Source organism: Mercenaria mercenaria, chromosome 2 (assembly GCF_021730395.1).
Source record: "Mercenaria mercenaria strain notata chromosome 2, MADL_Memer_1, whole genome shotgun sequence".
Lineage (NCBI taxonomy): Eukaryota > Metazoa > Mollusca > Bivalvia > Venerida > Veneridae > Mercenaria > Mercenaria mercenaria.
In genome coordinates this window covers 108,091,594-108,109,725 of record NC_069362.1, presented here as the reverse complement: position 1 = coordinate 108,109,725, position 18,132 = coordinate 108,091,594, and the positions used below count along the sequence as shown (strand labels likewise).

General features: G+C 35.1%; 1 long non-coding RNA gene across 4 annotated transcripts in view; it reads left to right on the top strand.

The window, feature by feature from the left end:
• LOC123564856 (uncharacterized) overlaps positions 1–18,132 on the top strand; it is a 68,202-nt gene that overhangs the window by 17,000 nt on the left and 33,070 nt on the right. Inside the window, exon 1 of one of the 4 annotated variants that reach the window (XR_008369994.1) lies at positions 3,340–3,358. The exons of 2 other annotated variants lie outside the window; for them this stretch is intronic. This is a non-coding gene — a long non-coding RNA (uncharacterized LOC123564856). Of the gene's footprint in view, positions 1–3,339; positions 3,359–17,930; positions 18,000–18,132 lie in introns of those variants that run through there. One more of the 4 variants, XR_008369992.1, reaches the window with a different exon arrangement.

Below are 18,132 nucleotides of genomic sequence, written 5' to 3'. Positions count from 1 at the left end.
CTCAGCAATAATTTTGCTTGGCGAATTGATACATCAAAGTAAAAGAACGTATTATCAGAGCTTAGAACTCTATTATTAGAGCTTAGCTCCGCTCCATGGCACAATGCCTGTAGCTATTTAGCTTAAGTGTAAGGTACCATTAAACTTTGAATTCCCGCCAATTGACCGCATTTTTATCTGACATATGCACTTGCCTATCGAGCAGTTAATTTTTTTTCCCATTTCATTTCTTGTATTCATATTTGATCTCGTGATCAAAAGATTTGTTAGTTCAGCTTGTTATTTCAAAATGTTTATTGACATATGTATTATTAAGCTTGTCTTTTTGTTATTTTCGCTCATAACGTTTAAAGCTGCAACCATGTACACTACTGGTTTCCCAGTAAATATCTAATTGGTTGCGTAACAGCTTAAGTCAGTCAATAAAAAACCTGTGAGCACTGTGTTGTTTGAATGTTCTTTATACATGTATTGATTAGATAAAATGCTTTTGAATGCTCATTTTATAAATCGAATCTGAAAAACAAAATGTTTGTAACTTCTTAGATGTAAAAAGATATCCAGACATGAAGAGATGTTAAAAGCATTCAATAAGGTTTGCATGCTATGTCAGATATTATACAGAGAGACGTATGTTGATGTTGGCCATAAGTATATAGGAAGTTCGTCATGTTCGTATTGTTTCAGATTAATAATCTTTCAATTTTCCATTAAAAGGCATTCTCTAGACATTTTTACTCTTCTAAATTGTCATTTGTAGGTTAGTTTAGAATATACCATAGAAATTGGTTTTTGCGTTGTTCTTTGCATCAAGAAATAAACAGAGCTCCAGTCGATGAATCAAAAACGGTCACTGTTTTTAGAATCACGCGAAATATATATTGAATGCAAGGGTGAAATGAACTTGCCATTTTGGTTATTTTCTGTCGGTCGTTACTTACGGAAAACGTGTGCAGAACGTTCGTTATTTCGACACATGTCGTTAGTTGACACAGAAATATGAAATACATTATCTGTTAAAATAATTTGGAAATGAAATGAAAGTTTAATTAAAACATATCAGAGATTGTGTGATGAAATACAATGGTTGTGTTTAAATAACACACAGTTTGGGCCTTCACACTCTTTACATACTTGTATTCCGTACCCAAACTGAGCCATACTTAGCCATATATCATTTTTGTTTTCACATTAATGCATGCCACTTGGCATGTTTTTTTTAAAAATCTACACGCAGCAGGATTGTCATCTCGTCATATCCGCTTTTTATGATCTTGTGGCGAGATTCTAATTATAAGTTTACCGGTTCCCTGAAACCGAAAGCTAGGAAGTTTATGAAACATATTTCCCATTATTTAACTGCAAAATAACATTGTAATACAGAGACGGATGACAAATTACTCAAGATAAATTGTTAGAAGCTCACTTGATAGCCAAAAATGCCCTAATACACACACATTTTGTTGAATGCTACTAGGCCACTGAAGTATAATACATTGATAGCTTGTGACAGTGCCTATTAAATATGAAAAGTTTGACCAAATAGGCAGCGGCAGGCTTTGTCTTTATTCCTTCAAGTTACACATTTGCTTAAACTAATATAAAAGTCCTACGTTTTATTGTATTATATTACATTATATTATATTTAAATAGTACCGAGAATCAACCACAAAACACAGTTTAACTTGAAATGGGGGTTGAGGCTGGATTCAACAGATGTCGAGTAAAGCACTATAGAACACTTTGTTTGATTCAAAGGTGTCTTGAGTTTAGATTAAAATGAGGTCGAGTAAAACACTTTAAGCACTTTGTGTTTAACTCGAATGCAGTATAAGGCTGGATTCAATAGAGGTCGAGTAAAACACTTCACATACTTTGTGTTTGACTCGAAAGCAGTATAAGGCTGGATTTAATAGGGTCGAGTAAAACACTTCACATACATTGTGTTTGATTCGAAGGCAGTATAAGACTTGGTTCAATAGAGGTTGATTAAAATACATAAGTGCACTTTGTGTTTGACTTTGAATTCAATAGAGGTCGAGTATAGCACTGTCGTGCTTTTTGTGTTTGACGCGAAGGTAGTGTGAGGTTGGAATCAACAGAGGTCGAGACACATTTTGTTTGACTTCAAGGTAGCATGGTGCTTGATTCAATAGGTTTCGATTCAAATGCTTTAGGGCTTTTTATATTGAACACTTTAGGGCACTTCCTTTTTTGGGAAAACTTCTCAGGCAATAACTACACTATGCTTCATTTCCGGCAATTGATAGCGTTTTTTTCTCTCATTTTGTTGTTTAACTGCAGTGGTGGTTCAGTCTGTTTCTTTGGATGTCGCTTTATTTCATTTTTTTCCTATTTCAATGTTTAGAAACATGTTTGCATGTTGTTTCTAAACATGTTTTTTGTTTAACATATGTGTTATAGCTAAATTACTTAAATTTAGTTTGGCATTAGACATACAAATGTACAAGTTATCTGAGTACCAGTATTCGTTCTTTTATGTACCAGCTTAAATCAGATTATAAAATATTGTTCATATTGTCTGATTTATTGTTCTCCTAGACATGTATTGATTGAAAGAATCATTTTGTTATCGAATCTGAGAAACAGATGCTGAACCTCTTAGTAGGGTGTAAGATAACATGAGGGATCCAGACATGGGGTCTGTTGGAAGCATTCTGTTAGGCTAAAATTCTATTTAGAGGAAGATGTTAGATACTGGTCCAAAGTAAGATGTTCATGCTGGTACAAACACATCATGTTTCATATACTTTGCAGTAGTTTTACTTGGTCGATGCGTTATTTTTTAGATCTTGCTTACTTGACGTGCGTATAATGGTATCATATGATACTCTTGTGTTTTACCGGGCGTTGATCATATAATGCATATAATGTACGTTGTAATGGACTCGACTGGACCAGCGAAATAAACCAATTAAACCAGTGGTTTTCTCGTTGGCTATATGCTTTACTTTGAATTCGAGTCTATTACGTTACTCTTTTCCATATGTGTAGTACGTATAAGGATCGATGCGTCTTTTAAGTCTTAAGAAGATTGATGAGACTACAATTAAAGAAATGTGACTGAATACAGACGCAAATAGACGGCGCAGTTTTCGTTGGTTTTATTTCCGCATACCATTCCTTCTAAACGCGGAAAATATCAAGAGAATTTAACGAAATAGGTAAAACACCAACAAAAACCAACTAAAATTGAAGCGCTAACATTTGTTTCTAAACTTGAGACGAATGGGAAAAGTCACTGACACATATTTGTTACATTTGTGAATAGTGCGGTAACAATTTTCCAATCTGTAGGCACAGTTAATCACCCTGGGATATAAAATAACGAGAACAGGTATGTTTTGTAGCTTTTTAGCCCACCATCATCAGATATATATATTTAGAATATTGCAATAGCAAACTAATACAGACAGTACTGTGACAGTGCTAGGGGGCGTCAGGGGTGTTGCATATGCCAAGACCTCTCATGAACAGACTCAGTCAAACTGAGTCTGCGGTTGTGTTGATCTTTCTACAGCTGGCTTACGGAAGGTCGTGGTTCTACTCAGGTGCCCGCCCGTGAATAAATAATGCATGGAGAGGCACCTAGGGGCTTCTTCCACCATAAACGCTTGAATGTCGCCATATGACCTATAATGGTGTTGGCGTGATGCTTAACCCAGCAAAAGTATCAGGTAAGCTACAGAACATAGACAAATGTCATCACTGTAATTGCATGGGTCCTTGAGTTTAGAAAAGTGCAAAGTCCATTTTAACCTTTAGCTGGCTGATCATGGTCTGCCATGTTCGCTGTTCAGTCAGTAAATATTTAGTGAACACCGCTTTGAATAATGAATGGTATTGCCCAAATTAAATAATGGACCAGTCCATTTTAGAAAGGTAAAGGTTAAATTGAAAAAGGCGTATGCGGAAGTAGAACATCTCATAAACTTCTAATCTAAATAAGGAAGTTTTGATATGGTGTCGAAATTCAAACAAATGTATTAAATTTTTTGGATAAAGTACTCTTCTAATATATACACAAAACTGATCACCTGTATTCTTTTTTTATCTATTTCCTTGATATAAGTACTTACTAATGGCAATTATCTTATCTATATCCATATCTGCATAACAAAAAAGGTATGAAAACACTGCGATGGATAAGACTGTTGAGAGATGATAGAAATGCATATAAAAAAGATACTAACTGAATGGTCATGATCAGACTGCAAGGAATCAGATAATGGTTAGACGAAAAACGAGCGTGAACTTTTGGGATGCTATAATATTTAAAGGCACATCGGAACAAAATTAACTATAATATTTGCTTTAGGAAAAACATGCGCATATAAATGGCTTTTTATAACCCCGTTGCGGGCTATGCATTTTCCTGTGTCTACCTGTCGGTCTACCCATCCGTCTTACACAAATATGTTTTGCATATATCCTCGAAAGTATTTTATACTTTATTAGAATGATATTCAACAACTATAGCTGTGAATCTGCGGTTTTGTTAGCCCACCATCATCAGATGGTGGGCTATTAAAATCACTCTGCGTCCGTGGTCCGTCCGTCCGTCATTCCGTCCGTCCGTCCGTCCGTTAACAATTTCTGGTTATCGCGTCTCCTCAGAATTTGACCAAACTTTGTCAGAATGATGTATTGGTACCCTAGTTGTGTCTCCCTGCAAATCAGACTGGTTCAAATATTTATGAGTGAGTTATGGCCCTTTGTTTATTTCTATAATTTACATAGATTTATATAGGGAAAAACTTTGAAAACCTTCTTGTCCAAAACCACGGAGCCTAGGGCTTTGATATTTGGTATGAAGCATCATCTAGTGGTCCTCTACCAAGATAATTCAAATTATCTCTCTGGGGTCAAATATGGCCCCGCCCTGGGGGTCACATGGTTTATATAGACTTATATAGGAAAAAACTTTGAATAACCTCTTGTCCAAAACCACAGGGCCTAGGGCTTTGATATTTTGTATGTGACATCATGTAGTGGTCTTCAACTAAGATTGTTCAAATTATACCCCTAGGGTCAAATTTGGCCCCGCCCTGGGGGTCATATAGTTAACATAGACTTATATAGGGAAAAACTTTGAAAATCTTCTTGTCCAAACCACAAAGCCTAGGGCTTTGATACTTGTAATGTAGCATCATCTAGTGGTTTTCTACCAAGTTTGTTCAAATTATCCCCCTAGGGTTAAATATGGCCCCGCCCCGACGGTCACATGGTTCATATAGACTTATATAGGGAAAAGCTTTTAAAATGTTCTTGTCAGTAACTACAACATTCAAATTTGGACCATATGTATATTTATGAGTGGCAAGATGAACCTTGACATGAGTTGACCTTGATTTTGACCTAGTGACCTACTTTCACATTTTTGTAGGTACAGCCTTCAAATTTGGACCTTATGCATAGTTTTGTGCACAGGAAAAACTTTGACCTTGATTTTGACCTAGTGATCTACTTTCACATTTTTGAAGGTACAGCATCAAATTTTGACCATATGCATAGTTTCGTGTTTCAAACTGTAATTTGACATTGATTTTGACCTAGTGACCTACTTCCACATTTCTAAAGCTTCAGCCTTCAAATTTGGACCACATGCATAGTTTTGTGTACCGAAAACAACTTTGACCTTCACATTGACCTAGTGACCTACTTTCACATTTTTGAAGGAACAGGCTTCAAATTTGGACCACATGCATAGTTTTGTGTACTGAAATAAAATTTGACCTTGATTTTGACCTAGTGACCTACTTTTACATTTCTCAAGCTACAGCCTTCAAATTTGAACCACAGGCATAGTTTTGTGTACTGAAATGAACTTTGATCTTGAGATTGACCTAGTGACCTACTTTCACATTTCTGTTTTTGTGAACTTTGACCTTAACATTGACCTAGTGACCTACTTTCACATTTTTAAGATACAGGTTTCAAATTTGGACCACATGCATAGTTTTGTATTCCGAAATAAGATTTGACCTTGATTTTGACCTAGTGACCTACTTTTACATTTCTCAAGCTACAGCCTTCAAATTTGGACCACATGCATAGTTTTGTGTACTGAAACAAACTTTGACATTTACATTGACCTAGTGACCTACTTTCACATTTTTGAAGGTACAGGCTTCAAATTTGGACCACATGCATAGTGTTTTGTTCCAAAATAAAATTTGACCTTGATTTTGACCTAGTGACCTACTTTCACATTTCTCAAGCTACAGCCTTCAAATTTGAACCACAAGCATAGTTTTGTGTACTGAAATGAACTTTGATCTTGAGATTGACCTAGTGACTTACTTTCACATTTCTGAAGATACAGGCTTCAAATTTGGACCACTTGCAAAGTTTTATGTTCCGAAATAAAATTTGACCTTGATTTTGACCTAGTGACCTACTGTCACATTTCTCAAGCTACAGCTTTCAAATTTGAACCACATGCATAGTTTTGTGTACCGAAATGAACCTTGATCTTGAGATTGACATAGTGACCTACTTTCACATTTCTGAAGCTACAGGCTTCAAATTTGGACTGCCTGCATATTTTTGTGTTCTGAATTGAAATTTGACATTGATTTTTACCTATTACCTACTTTCACATTTCTCAAGCTACAGCCTTCAAATTTGAAGCACATGCATAGTTCTGTCTACCGAAATGAACTTTGACCTTGAAATTGATCTAGTGACCTGCTTTCACATTTCTCAAGCTACAGCTTTCGAATTTGGACCACATGCACAGTGTTGTGTATGGAAATGAAATTTGACCTTGAGCTAGTCATTAAGTCTTGAAATTAGGAACACTCAAAAATGGCACATTGGTGGGCGCCAAGATCACTCTGTGGTCTCTTGTTTTTTTTGTCACTGAAACAATGCATTAAAATAACGTTTCTTGAAGATACTGGTGGAAGAAGATCCCAGGTGCCCCTCCGTGCATTATTTCATCACGGGCAGGCGCCTCGGTTGCCACCGACCTACCGAAAGGAGAACATAAAAAGCGTAATGTGACTATACAAACAATAAACGCGTGAAGTATTTGAGAATTCATTGTTACGTAGACATTCTTATAGTTAAGCGACCTACTGATTAGCTCTCATCGTATACGATGTAGACAGGAATAATCTATATGATTAGCTTTTTAACCGAGACTGAAAGACCTGTGGCTATGACATAATTTTAGACAGTATCCGCATTCACTTCAGAGACAGCAAAAATGGCACCCACGTGACTTTTCGGTATATCGTACTTAGGTAATATTTTTGCTTATATATTATTTATTACTTGAAGGATTTAACGAATATAAAAAGCGTTGTAGATAAGAAAACGAGTGCTTCCCTCGGCAAAAGTCGCATGCCACACATTCTCAATACTTTACTCTAATACTTTGCCAAAATCCCACTGTGCACATTACCTACATGTATAGTCCGTTCTGACAAACGTTTTGTGCCAAGGGAAGCACTCGATATTCTCTGTTCGATGCCTTTTATTTGATCAAAATCAGTTTGATATTAAGGAAGTTACAAGCAAAACTGTTACTTTAGCGTGTGTACGATACCGACATTTCACCTGGGTTAGCCTTGTTTAACAACGATTAGAAAATGAAATTGGTTTAGTAATCAAAACTAAACTTGAAAGGAGATGCTATTTTTTTGGCGTTTTAGAAATTTTGCATGATTATTAAATAAGGAGCTGTACCCTAATATAAAAGGTTTTGTCCGTTTCACTTAAACATGTTAAAATCCATTATAATGATTTACAAAGAAAGGGCTTGCACATTACTATAGTTTCTCCAAATTTTAGAGTTTTCATTCATTCAGCTATGCTTTGCGTATTTACTTATCGCATCCTGCTCTATGTATATGCAAAAAAAAAAGCAGAATCAAGACCAAAACGGACATTTTCTTCCTTAACTGACCATTATTCCTGAATGTTCATTCCTTTAAAAATATATATAGATGAATAGAACTATATCTGCTAATTAATAAGTAGCGGTCTTAACCTGTATATATATAAAAATGTTTCATCAGTTTATTATAAGGTAAAGGTAAATTTGACTATATTCCGAATCATTTATCCACCCACACATCCATCCATCCAAACATCCATCAATTTATTCATCACAGGAAGACAAAGCAATGCAACACAGGTCTAAGCTTAGATTTGAATAAATAACAACAGCAACATTATGCATATATGAGTACGTATTTAGTATTCCAAATCAAAATGAAACTATGTTCTGCGCCGTTGCAAATTACGATTCCGACGACAAAATGCACTGAAAATAATTTAACTGACTCGGACATTGCATATAGATAAAATGACTAATATTGATATGCTTGCTAATATGTTTTTTGTTTACTGTTTTACTAGTGTTTGCTTTGTTAATGCGTTTCACATATTAAAGGTCAGAAACACTGATTTACCTGCATAACTCAACCTTACAACCTTAAAGGCAGTCATTAAAATTGTTTTTGTACGCCATTAGCTAATTTACATTTTAATGTGAAATGTCTTCTTGAGAAGCGATATTTTATGTTAATACCAAAACTTAAATATTTCATACTAGGGCATTTGTCAGACTATTTATGTCTACAATCAACAAGAGCTCGTAGAACACGAAATGCTCCCCCCCCCTTTGTGCATTCAGTAACTGCACAAGAAACAGAAATTATTTGGTCACTGTGCACTGGACGTTTGACGTACTGACCTCAAGTAAATGATTACGGGTCATTTTCTAGTCATTAGTGACCTCCGTATCAAATGTAGTCTTAGACCAAAGCATTCTCCAGTTTTTTGGCAAAACAGTTCTACTGTTCTGTGTGTCCTTGACCTTTGACCTACTGATCACAAAATCAATAGGGGTCATCTGCTGGTCATGGTCGACCTTCTTATAAAGTTTCGAGATCCTCGGCCCAAGCGTTCTCCAGTTATCGCCCGGAAACGGTTTAACTGTTCCAGGTCACTGTCAACTTGACCTTTCACCTACTGATCTCAAAATCAATTTGGGTCATCTGCTGGTAATGACTAACCGCCCTATCATTCAACTTTCATGATCCTAAGCCCAAGCATTCTTGTGTTATTATCCGGAAACCGATTGTTCTACGGATAGACCGACAGACTGACCAACATCTGCAAAACGATTCGAAGAGGGGCATAATTATGATGATAATACATTCATTAAAAACCCCACATCATTTTGATTTTACTATCAAGTAGATGGTCCAGTTTGATAAATTATTTGGTTACATGGTTATGTTTAGTTACGTATAATTTATATGGGGAAGTGGTTGGGGGGGGGGGGGGGGGGGGTGTTGGCGCAGTCTTCTTCAGTTATAACGTTAATTTTGAAATAATCAAAGAATAGACCAACCAAATTTACTCCTTTCTTGACTACATATACCTAAAAATCCATTTGGTGAAAAATGTTTTGTTAATTATCATAATTAATTATTAATTATTTATTTTTGTATATTTGGAATGGAAAAATAAAGAAGGAAAATGGTTCATTTATGTAACATTTGTAATATGAAAGTATTAGAAGACGAATGTCATTTTTATTAGTGTGCCCCTAAGAACAGAAATTTAAGACAGAAGCCCCATGTGGTTCTGGGACGATCTGTATTACCCTTGCATGATCGTAAGAGGCGACTAATAGGGTCTTAACACTTGGTTTTGCTGTAACTCTGTGATTCCAGCAGGTATGCAAATTTTGATTCCATACCTCATGTTTTTATTTCGATGTAAATGGGATGTGGAACCAAAATTTGTAGTCCTGTTTGGCGTCATATAACCTATACTGTGTTGGTGCGCCGTAAAACCCAAATAAATAAATAAATTAAGACAGAAACATGTTCAAAAGTACTATTGTCATTGGCCGAATGATTCACTGAACATAACAGTACACTTAATGATAAAGCAAAATTTATATTATATATGAAAATTTAAAGGACGGATCTTCTCTGATAATTTTCTTTTTTTTTAAATGATGTTACTGCATCATTTCAAGGTTACTTTAAAACATTGGCTATATACACCTTTAAGATGTTTGAAGATTTATAAAAGTTTTTGCTGTTGTTATTTTTACGACGCATATAGGACAAAATGTTCCTTCGGTGCAGTTGCTTGACCTTAGCAACCCATGGAAATAGTAAATATGTAAGAAACGAACAAACAAAAAAAACTTTAACCTGCCATGCGAAACCACTTCAGAATACCTAAACTTCGAAATTAAAACACATATAGAAACATTTTAAAGGACGAACATCATGTTTAATATTTTAAATGCTTTTAACATATTAACTTAAAGTTTAACTAATACATAGATTAATTCTGAATTTGTATAACAATTGAAAAAATGGACTTGTTTCTACTTTCCAGTTATATTAACATGCATTTGACATTTCCGTATATTTCTTCTTATCGTTTCGATCTGTATGCAGTTCATGTCAATTTTACAGAAGTCTAACATTATAAAGGCGCACAATTATATCACCAAAAGAATTTGTATTTGCAATAAACGTCAAACAACAATATAACTTAGGTATTCGTTTCTACAAATTGAAGTTTAGTAAATACCGACACTGATATCCGGTATTCTACATGTAACTTGTGTAAATGGCTAGCGGATAGCTAACCTCACATTTGATCTGTACTTGGAGATGTTGATAAGTCACTGTTACAAATTTTGTACATTTAACACAAAATAAAATTGTTTTCTTACTAATTGTTAACTTGCGATACTGATGTGACTGGTTTTGGCTTCGCAAAAGGAGGAGTAAGTCGTTACAAAATTGATATAGTATCTAGATGGTCACTTTATTTACTGTCTCAGAAATTACAGGTTTATAGCCGGACATTACCGTTTCATTTTCTAAAAATTTGGTATTGTAGTTTTTGTTGTGTATCTGACACTGAAGGAGTACCAGGACATTAACATTTCATTTCAAAAATTTAGTGCCGTTTTTGAAATGACCCGATGCTCCATGAAATGACGCGGTACTCCAGGAGTACCAGGACATTAACGTTTCATTTCAAAAATTTGGTATTGCAGTTTTTGAAATGACCCGATACTCCAGGAGAACCAGGACATTAATGTTTCAATTAAAAAATTTGGTATTGCAATTTTTGAAATGACCCGATACTCCATGAAATGACGCGACACTCCAGGAGTACCATGACATTAACGTTTCATTTCAAAAATTTGGAATTGCAGTTTTTGAAATGACGCGATACTCCAGGAGTACCAGGACATTAACGTTTCATTTCAAAAATTTGGTATTGCAGTTTTTGAAGTGACCCGATACTCCAGGAGTACCAAGACATTAACATTTCATTACAAAAATTTGGTATTGTAGATTTTGTAGTGATTCTGATACTCCAGGAGGTCACTTTGGTCTTAACTCCTGCAAGAATATAAATTAGAGAGCAAGTACAGAAAGTTATCCCTGTCATCACAGGAAGAGACTGTGTATAAACCACTTTCGTCGTTGATTTTTGAAAATAATGCGTAACATTTAAAATGTGCTCAATCATAAATTGATAAAATTGTAAAATGCAAATACAACTTCAAAATTTACAAAATCTGCACGAAATCATTTGATTTATGACGTTATTTTCATAAAAACGGAAAACAATCTTCAAGATTTTGCAAAAGTAGAAAAAAATATGACAAACTGACTGATCAAAATTAGACATAGGCGTGAGAAGAGATAATGTTAGTCTCTGCACCCTCAAAGTAATCGATTTACATAAATTGAATAATTTTATTAGAGCTACAGTATACGGAAGCTAATTTAAACTCGTTGTTTTTAACTATGTCTGCAACATACTCTTAACGAAAGTATCTGGATAGGTATGTCAAATATTATTCACATTAAACAAATAAGTGAATTAAAAGAGACCCTGTCATTTGATTTCTGAATAGGTTCCCGTGCTTGCAAAATGACTTTGTCCTTGCGAAAGACAAATAAATGAATGACGTTTTATCCTTGCTATCTGACTCACATATCGGAGATGAAATTTGCTTACATTATTTTACGCTCTGCAGTCACTGCATATCACTAATATTACTCGTGTCGAGTGTAAAAATAGTAAACAGTTTGTTAAAGTGGTTGCTGAGTTTGGAAATTTAGAGCAAGTAGTTTTACCAGATTTAAACCCTTTTTCATACTAGAACTTTGTTTTAGTATCCCTTTTTTATTAAGATAAGAATTGTCTGAGCCCAAGAAACAGAAATAAGACAAGATAAAAGATATTTAATCACAAATGAAGAATTTTAGATTTTGTCCGTTTTGCATGTATAATTTTACAATGATTCTATTAGAATACCACTTTTTTCTTGAATATGTGATACTGATATATCTTAAGATAAGATTTCAGTTGTAGTTAATCATGTTAGTTTGATATATTTTAAGTTCATAACAACGGAAACGAAGCTGAAAAAATCTTTATTAAAGCACTGGTATCTCGTTGATACATTAGATGAAATGTAGTGATTCAGAGAGCTTCATTAGTTAAGCATTATTATAAAAGCTTTCGTGCTTCCCTTTCCCTTAAACGCACTTGAGAGCTTTTATGCATACATCTTGGTTAAGACTGTTTAGAATGTACCTATATCCTTAAAACGACTGGATATAGGTACATTCTAAACAGTCTTAGGACGACTGGTACATATTTAGCTCACCTGAGCACAAAGCTCAACGTCCGGCGACCGTCCGTCGTCTATCCGTCCGTCCATACTTTCCTTTAAACAATACCTACGCCTAAACCACTTGGCCAGTTTTGATGAAACTTCACAGGGATATTCCTTGGATGGTCTTCTTTCAAAGAATTGAATTGCATACAGAACTTTGGTTGCCATGGCAACCGAAATGAAAAACTTGAAAAATCTTCTTGGCCAAAATCACAGGTCATAGGGCTTTGTATGTAGCATCATCTAGCGGTTCACTACCAATTTTTTCAAATTATCCCTCTAGGGTTAAATATGGCTCCGCCCTGGGGGTCACATGGTTTACATAGACCTATATAGGGTTTTTTTTTTAATCTTCTTGTCCAAAACCACAGGTCCTATGGCTTTGGTATTTGATATGTAGCATCATCTAGACGCCCTGTGTGTCACATGGTTTATATTGACTTATATAGGGAAAATCTTTGAAATTTTTTTTGTCCAAACCCGCAGGGCCAAGGGCTTTGGTATTTGGTATGAAGCACCATCTAGTGGTTCTCTACCAAGATTGTTCAAATATGGCCCCGCCATGGGGGTCACATGTTTTATATAGACTTATATAGGGAAAACTACAAAACCACATGGCATAGGGCTTTGTTATTTGGAAGTGGCCCGCTACCAATATTGTTTAAATTATTCCCCTAGAGTCAAATATGGCTCCGCCCTAGGGGTCACATTGTTTATATAAACTTATATAGGGAAGAACTTTGAAAATCTTCTTTTACAAAACCACAGGGCCTAAGGCTTTGTTTATTAGCTCACATGAGCACACGCTCGGGGTGAGCTATTTTGATCCTTCACCGTTCGGCGTCCGTCCGTCCACACTTTCCTTTAAACAACACCTCCTCTGAAACCATTTGGTGGAGGTTGTTGAAACTTGGCCTGGGTGTTCCTTGTGTGGTCTCCTTTAAAAGTGGCTCAAAGAATTCCACGCAGAACACTTGTTGCCATGGTAACCGATTGGAAAACTTAAAAAAAAATCTTCTTTTCCAAAACCGCAAGGCGTAGAGCCTTGATATTTGGCATGTGACATCATCTAATGGTCCTCTATGAAGGCTGTTCAAATTATGTCCCTGGGGTGAAAAGAGGTCCCGCCCCGGGGTCCCAGTTTTTACATAGACTTATATAGGAAAACCTTTAAAATATTCTTGTCTGAAACCACAAGACCTAAGCATTTGATATTTGGTATGTAGCATTGCATTATGGTCCTCTACTAAGATTGTTCGAATGATATCCTTGGGGTGAAAAAAGGCCCCGCCTCAGGGGTCCCAAGTTTACATAGACTTATATAGGAAAAAAACTTGAAAAGTCTTCTTGCCTGAAACTGCATGACCTAGGCTTTTCGTGTTAGGTATATTGCATTGCCTAGTGGTCCTCTACCAAGATTGTTCAAATTATGTCCCTGGGGGGAAAAGAGGCCCTGCCCTGCGGGTCCCAAGTTTTACATAGACTTATATAGGAAAATACTTTAAAATTGTTCTTGTCTGAAAGTTCAAGGCCTTTGATATTTGGTATGTAGCATTGCCTTCGAATTATACCCCTGGGTGCAAATAGGTCCTGCCCCCTTGTTTAACATTGACTTATAAAGGAAAAATATTTTAAAATCTTTCTGCAGAACCATAAGGCAAATACCTTAGATATTTGGTATTTAGTATTGTCTAGTAGTCAACTATCAAGTTCAAATCATGTCCCTGGGGTATACTGACCTACTGACCTACTTTTTTGTTTTTAAACTTACAACATAGAAATTTGGACTTCATCTTTAATTTTTATACAAATTTCAATATTCATCTTGAATAATTTTAATCATGACCTACTGACCTACTTTCTTGTTTTTGAAGGTGCAGCATAGAAATTTGGACAACATTTATGACTTTTGATACAGATTTCAATCCTAGTCTTTAATATTCTTAACCCATGACCTTCTGACCCATTTTCTTATTTTTGAAGCTACAGCAAAGAGATTTGGACCAACTGTATAATGTTTGATAAGTATTTAAAGCCTCATCTTCAATTGTCTTTATCATGACCTACTAACCTACTTTGTGTTTTTGAATTTACAGCAAATACATTTGGACAGCATGTATAATTTTTGAATACTCATCATGAATAGTACTATTCTTGACCTACTTACCCACTTCCTTGTTTTTGAAGGTAAAGCATTGAAATTTGGACTACATGTATAACTTTTGATATAGATGTCAATACTCATCTTTGATATTCTTAACCCTGCCCTACTGACATACTTTCTTGTTTTTGAAGCTACAACAAAGAGATTTGGACCACTTGTATAATTTTTAAACTGATTTCAGTTGTTAATTTGAATAATCTTTACCATGGCCTGCTCACCTAGATTTTTGTTTTAAAGTTTTAGCAAAGAAATTTGCTCAAGCAAGCAACTAAACTAAAGGTGAGCGATATAGGGCTATCATGGCCCTCTTGTTGTACAATCTCGCCAGCACACGTATATTTTTGACAACACAGAAAATGATATCAGACTTTAAGCGTTTTCCGGAAGTAAAGAAAATAAAAGTAATCAGGTTAGATTTGAAAACGAAAGTCGCATTTGCATTGGTCTATAGTCAGTTGGTCTATAGTCAGGGGTCACGCGCAGGGGTCACCCCGTCTAAATGTATACGCGTGGACTTCTTTATTATTATTTGCTAATCTTGATAATGGGGAGTCACTATTCAGTATTTTCTAACGATTTTAAGACACCTAGTCTTTAGCACGAGATGTTAGCTTTTTATCTACGAAACAAAATTTGAATTCGGAATAAACACAAGTCCCACAGGGGTCCGTAACGGAGCAAGGGTATATGGAGATTGATTTTCGAAACTTCGTCAAATCGTCCGAAAAGTCCATTTTGATGTTGTCACTATATACCGACTGTGGATGTTAGATATTTCCGTATTTGAGAGCTGCAGACCTAGACATTTCAGAAATAGATTCAAAATAAATTTCTTGTAATAAATGTTGATTCTATGGAATCGTGAAAGGGCCCTCAGACGCTAATACGTTTTATTACGTTACGGGCGCGAAAATGATATACTAATATGTTTTAAAGTTCGAAAATTGTATTTGTTCTTTTTTTTTATTTGATACGTTCGTTATACTCTGCTAATTAGTTTCTTTGTAAATAAATATGTAACGCGTATAGCTCAATTATTCAATAACAGCAGGAACTCCGTGACTAGGTGTTAGTGTCGATGATTCTGGCTCACTTGTTTTTGGGCGCATATTTAGCTAGGTAGCTATCACGATAATATTGTACACTCTGACACGACTTGCTTTGTCCATCGTTACAAAATTGACATAGCATCTGAGAATTCGACATCTTCAAAATAGCTAACAGAACATTTGCAATTTAAGATATTACTGGTATTTGCAAGTGCATTAAATTGTCATGTTTTCAAATAAGATATTGCAGTTATTGTACTCCAGGAGCCTACTCTATTTTTATTGGGATCTGCATATTCCTGCAAGAATATGAATGAGAAGGCAAGTACAGAAAGGTTATTCTAAATATCACAGGACTGGTCCTTGTATAAATACACCTTTGTCGTTGGTTTTTAAAAAACATATAATTATACAATAATATGCAAATATAACTTAAATTCAGTAAACAAAATCTAAACGAAATCGGTTTATACGTGACGTTGATATCATTAAAACAGAAACAGAATCTTATGATTTTGCAGAATAATTAGAAAAATATCAGGATAAAATTTTTAAAGTTCGATATGCGTGACAAGGGAAACTTATTGAAACTTCTTGGTTTAAATGATTTCTGCAATATCGTCATAACGGAAGTATCTTTGATAGGTATTTTCTAATGTTTTACGCATTAAACAAATATGTGAATGAAAAAGGCGCCGCCTTTTAATTTGTGAATAAGTTTCCGTGCTTGCGAAATGTTCCTAACGAAACACCAATAAGTAAATGCCTGTATCCTTACGAAACACCAATAAATATCGGACTCACTCAGCCAAGATAACATTTGCTTTCATTATTATACGGTCTACAGTCGCTGTATCGTCGAGTGTAAAAATAGTAAACAGTTTGTTCACAAGCCAAGTTGGATTGAATAAAAGTTGGATATTGGAAATTTAGAGCAAGTATTTTTTTACCGGATTTATACCGGTTTTTTATAGTAGAATTTTGTTTTTTAATTCTTTTTATATAAGATAAGAATTTTTGGAGGACACACGAAACGAAAATAAGACCGGATAAAAGAATAGCCATCATTTAAAATGTACAATGTATATTCCAAATTACCATTTTTTTTCTCGAATATGTGATAGATCTTATAATAAATTCCCAGTTATAGTTATTCATATTAGTTAGATATATTTACAGATCATAACAGACGCAAAGCTGAAAAAAATCTATATTAAATACAGTAAAACACCGGTCGCTCGAGGTCGCAAGGGGATGAGCAAAATGCTCGAGTTATCCATGGTTTCGAGCGACCCAAATATTGACCAACATACGAAGAAATTTTTTTTTACCAATTTTCATCGGGAGCATTTGCAGAGTAAACGGTGATTCGTAATAATAGCATACTTGTGACATTTAATTACAAACGTTATCTATGATAGACATTTCAATATGTTTTTTGTAAATGGCACATGTGAAGAAACAACTAAGACTTTTTAATTTTATTTATCAACAAGTGCATATCAGAATTATCGTCTCAGTTTTATGAAAAGGCTTTATTATTTCCTTCATTTGCATGCAAACAACTGTGATTAAATACTACGATCTCATAACTATCTTCTCGATTCCGAAGAAAAAATGTTTTAAGTAAGCGATAGAAATTATCTAAATCTTTTTCAGCCTTTTATCAATAATTATCTCTTATAGATTGAATTTTTACCGATAAACAAAATCTAAGATAGTTGGGAGTAGATCACGCAATTCTCACATATGTGAAAATGTTCAACCGAAACATTCGCCCGCAGAAGATGTATAAATTTTGAACTCTCTGCTCGAGTTTGCGAGAAAAAAGTAAATTATACACAGGACCAGGTAGTCATGCTCGAGCGATCGAGTTATCGTGCTCGACCAGCCATAGTAATTTCACATGAAAAATAGAAGGAAATCGGCCGGGACACATGAATTGCTCGAGTGCCGGGTGCTCGAGTCATCGATGCTCGAGCGAGCGGTGTTTCACTGTAAAGCAGTGGTATCTCGTTGATATATGAGATGAAATGCAGTGATTCCAGAGAGTTCCATTAGTAAAAGCATTATTGTAAGTGCTTTCGTGCTAATTCATTTCAAAGACATAACTTTTATGTCAAACCTTGTTTAAGAATGTAAAGAAATTACCATGGCAACTAAATATATTTTAAAGTTAGAAAGGTGTGTTGGTTATTGTTTATTTG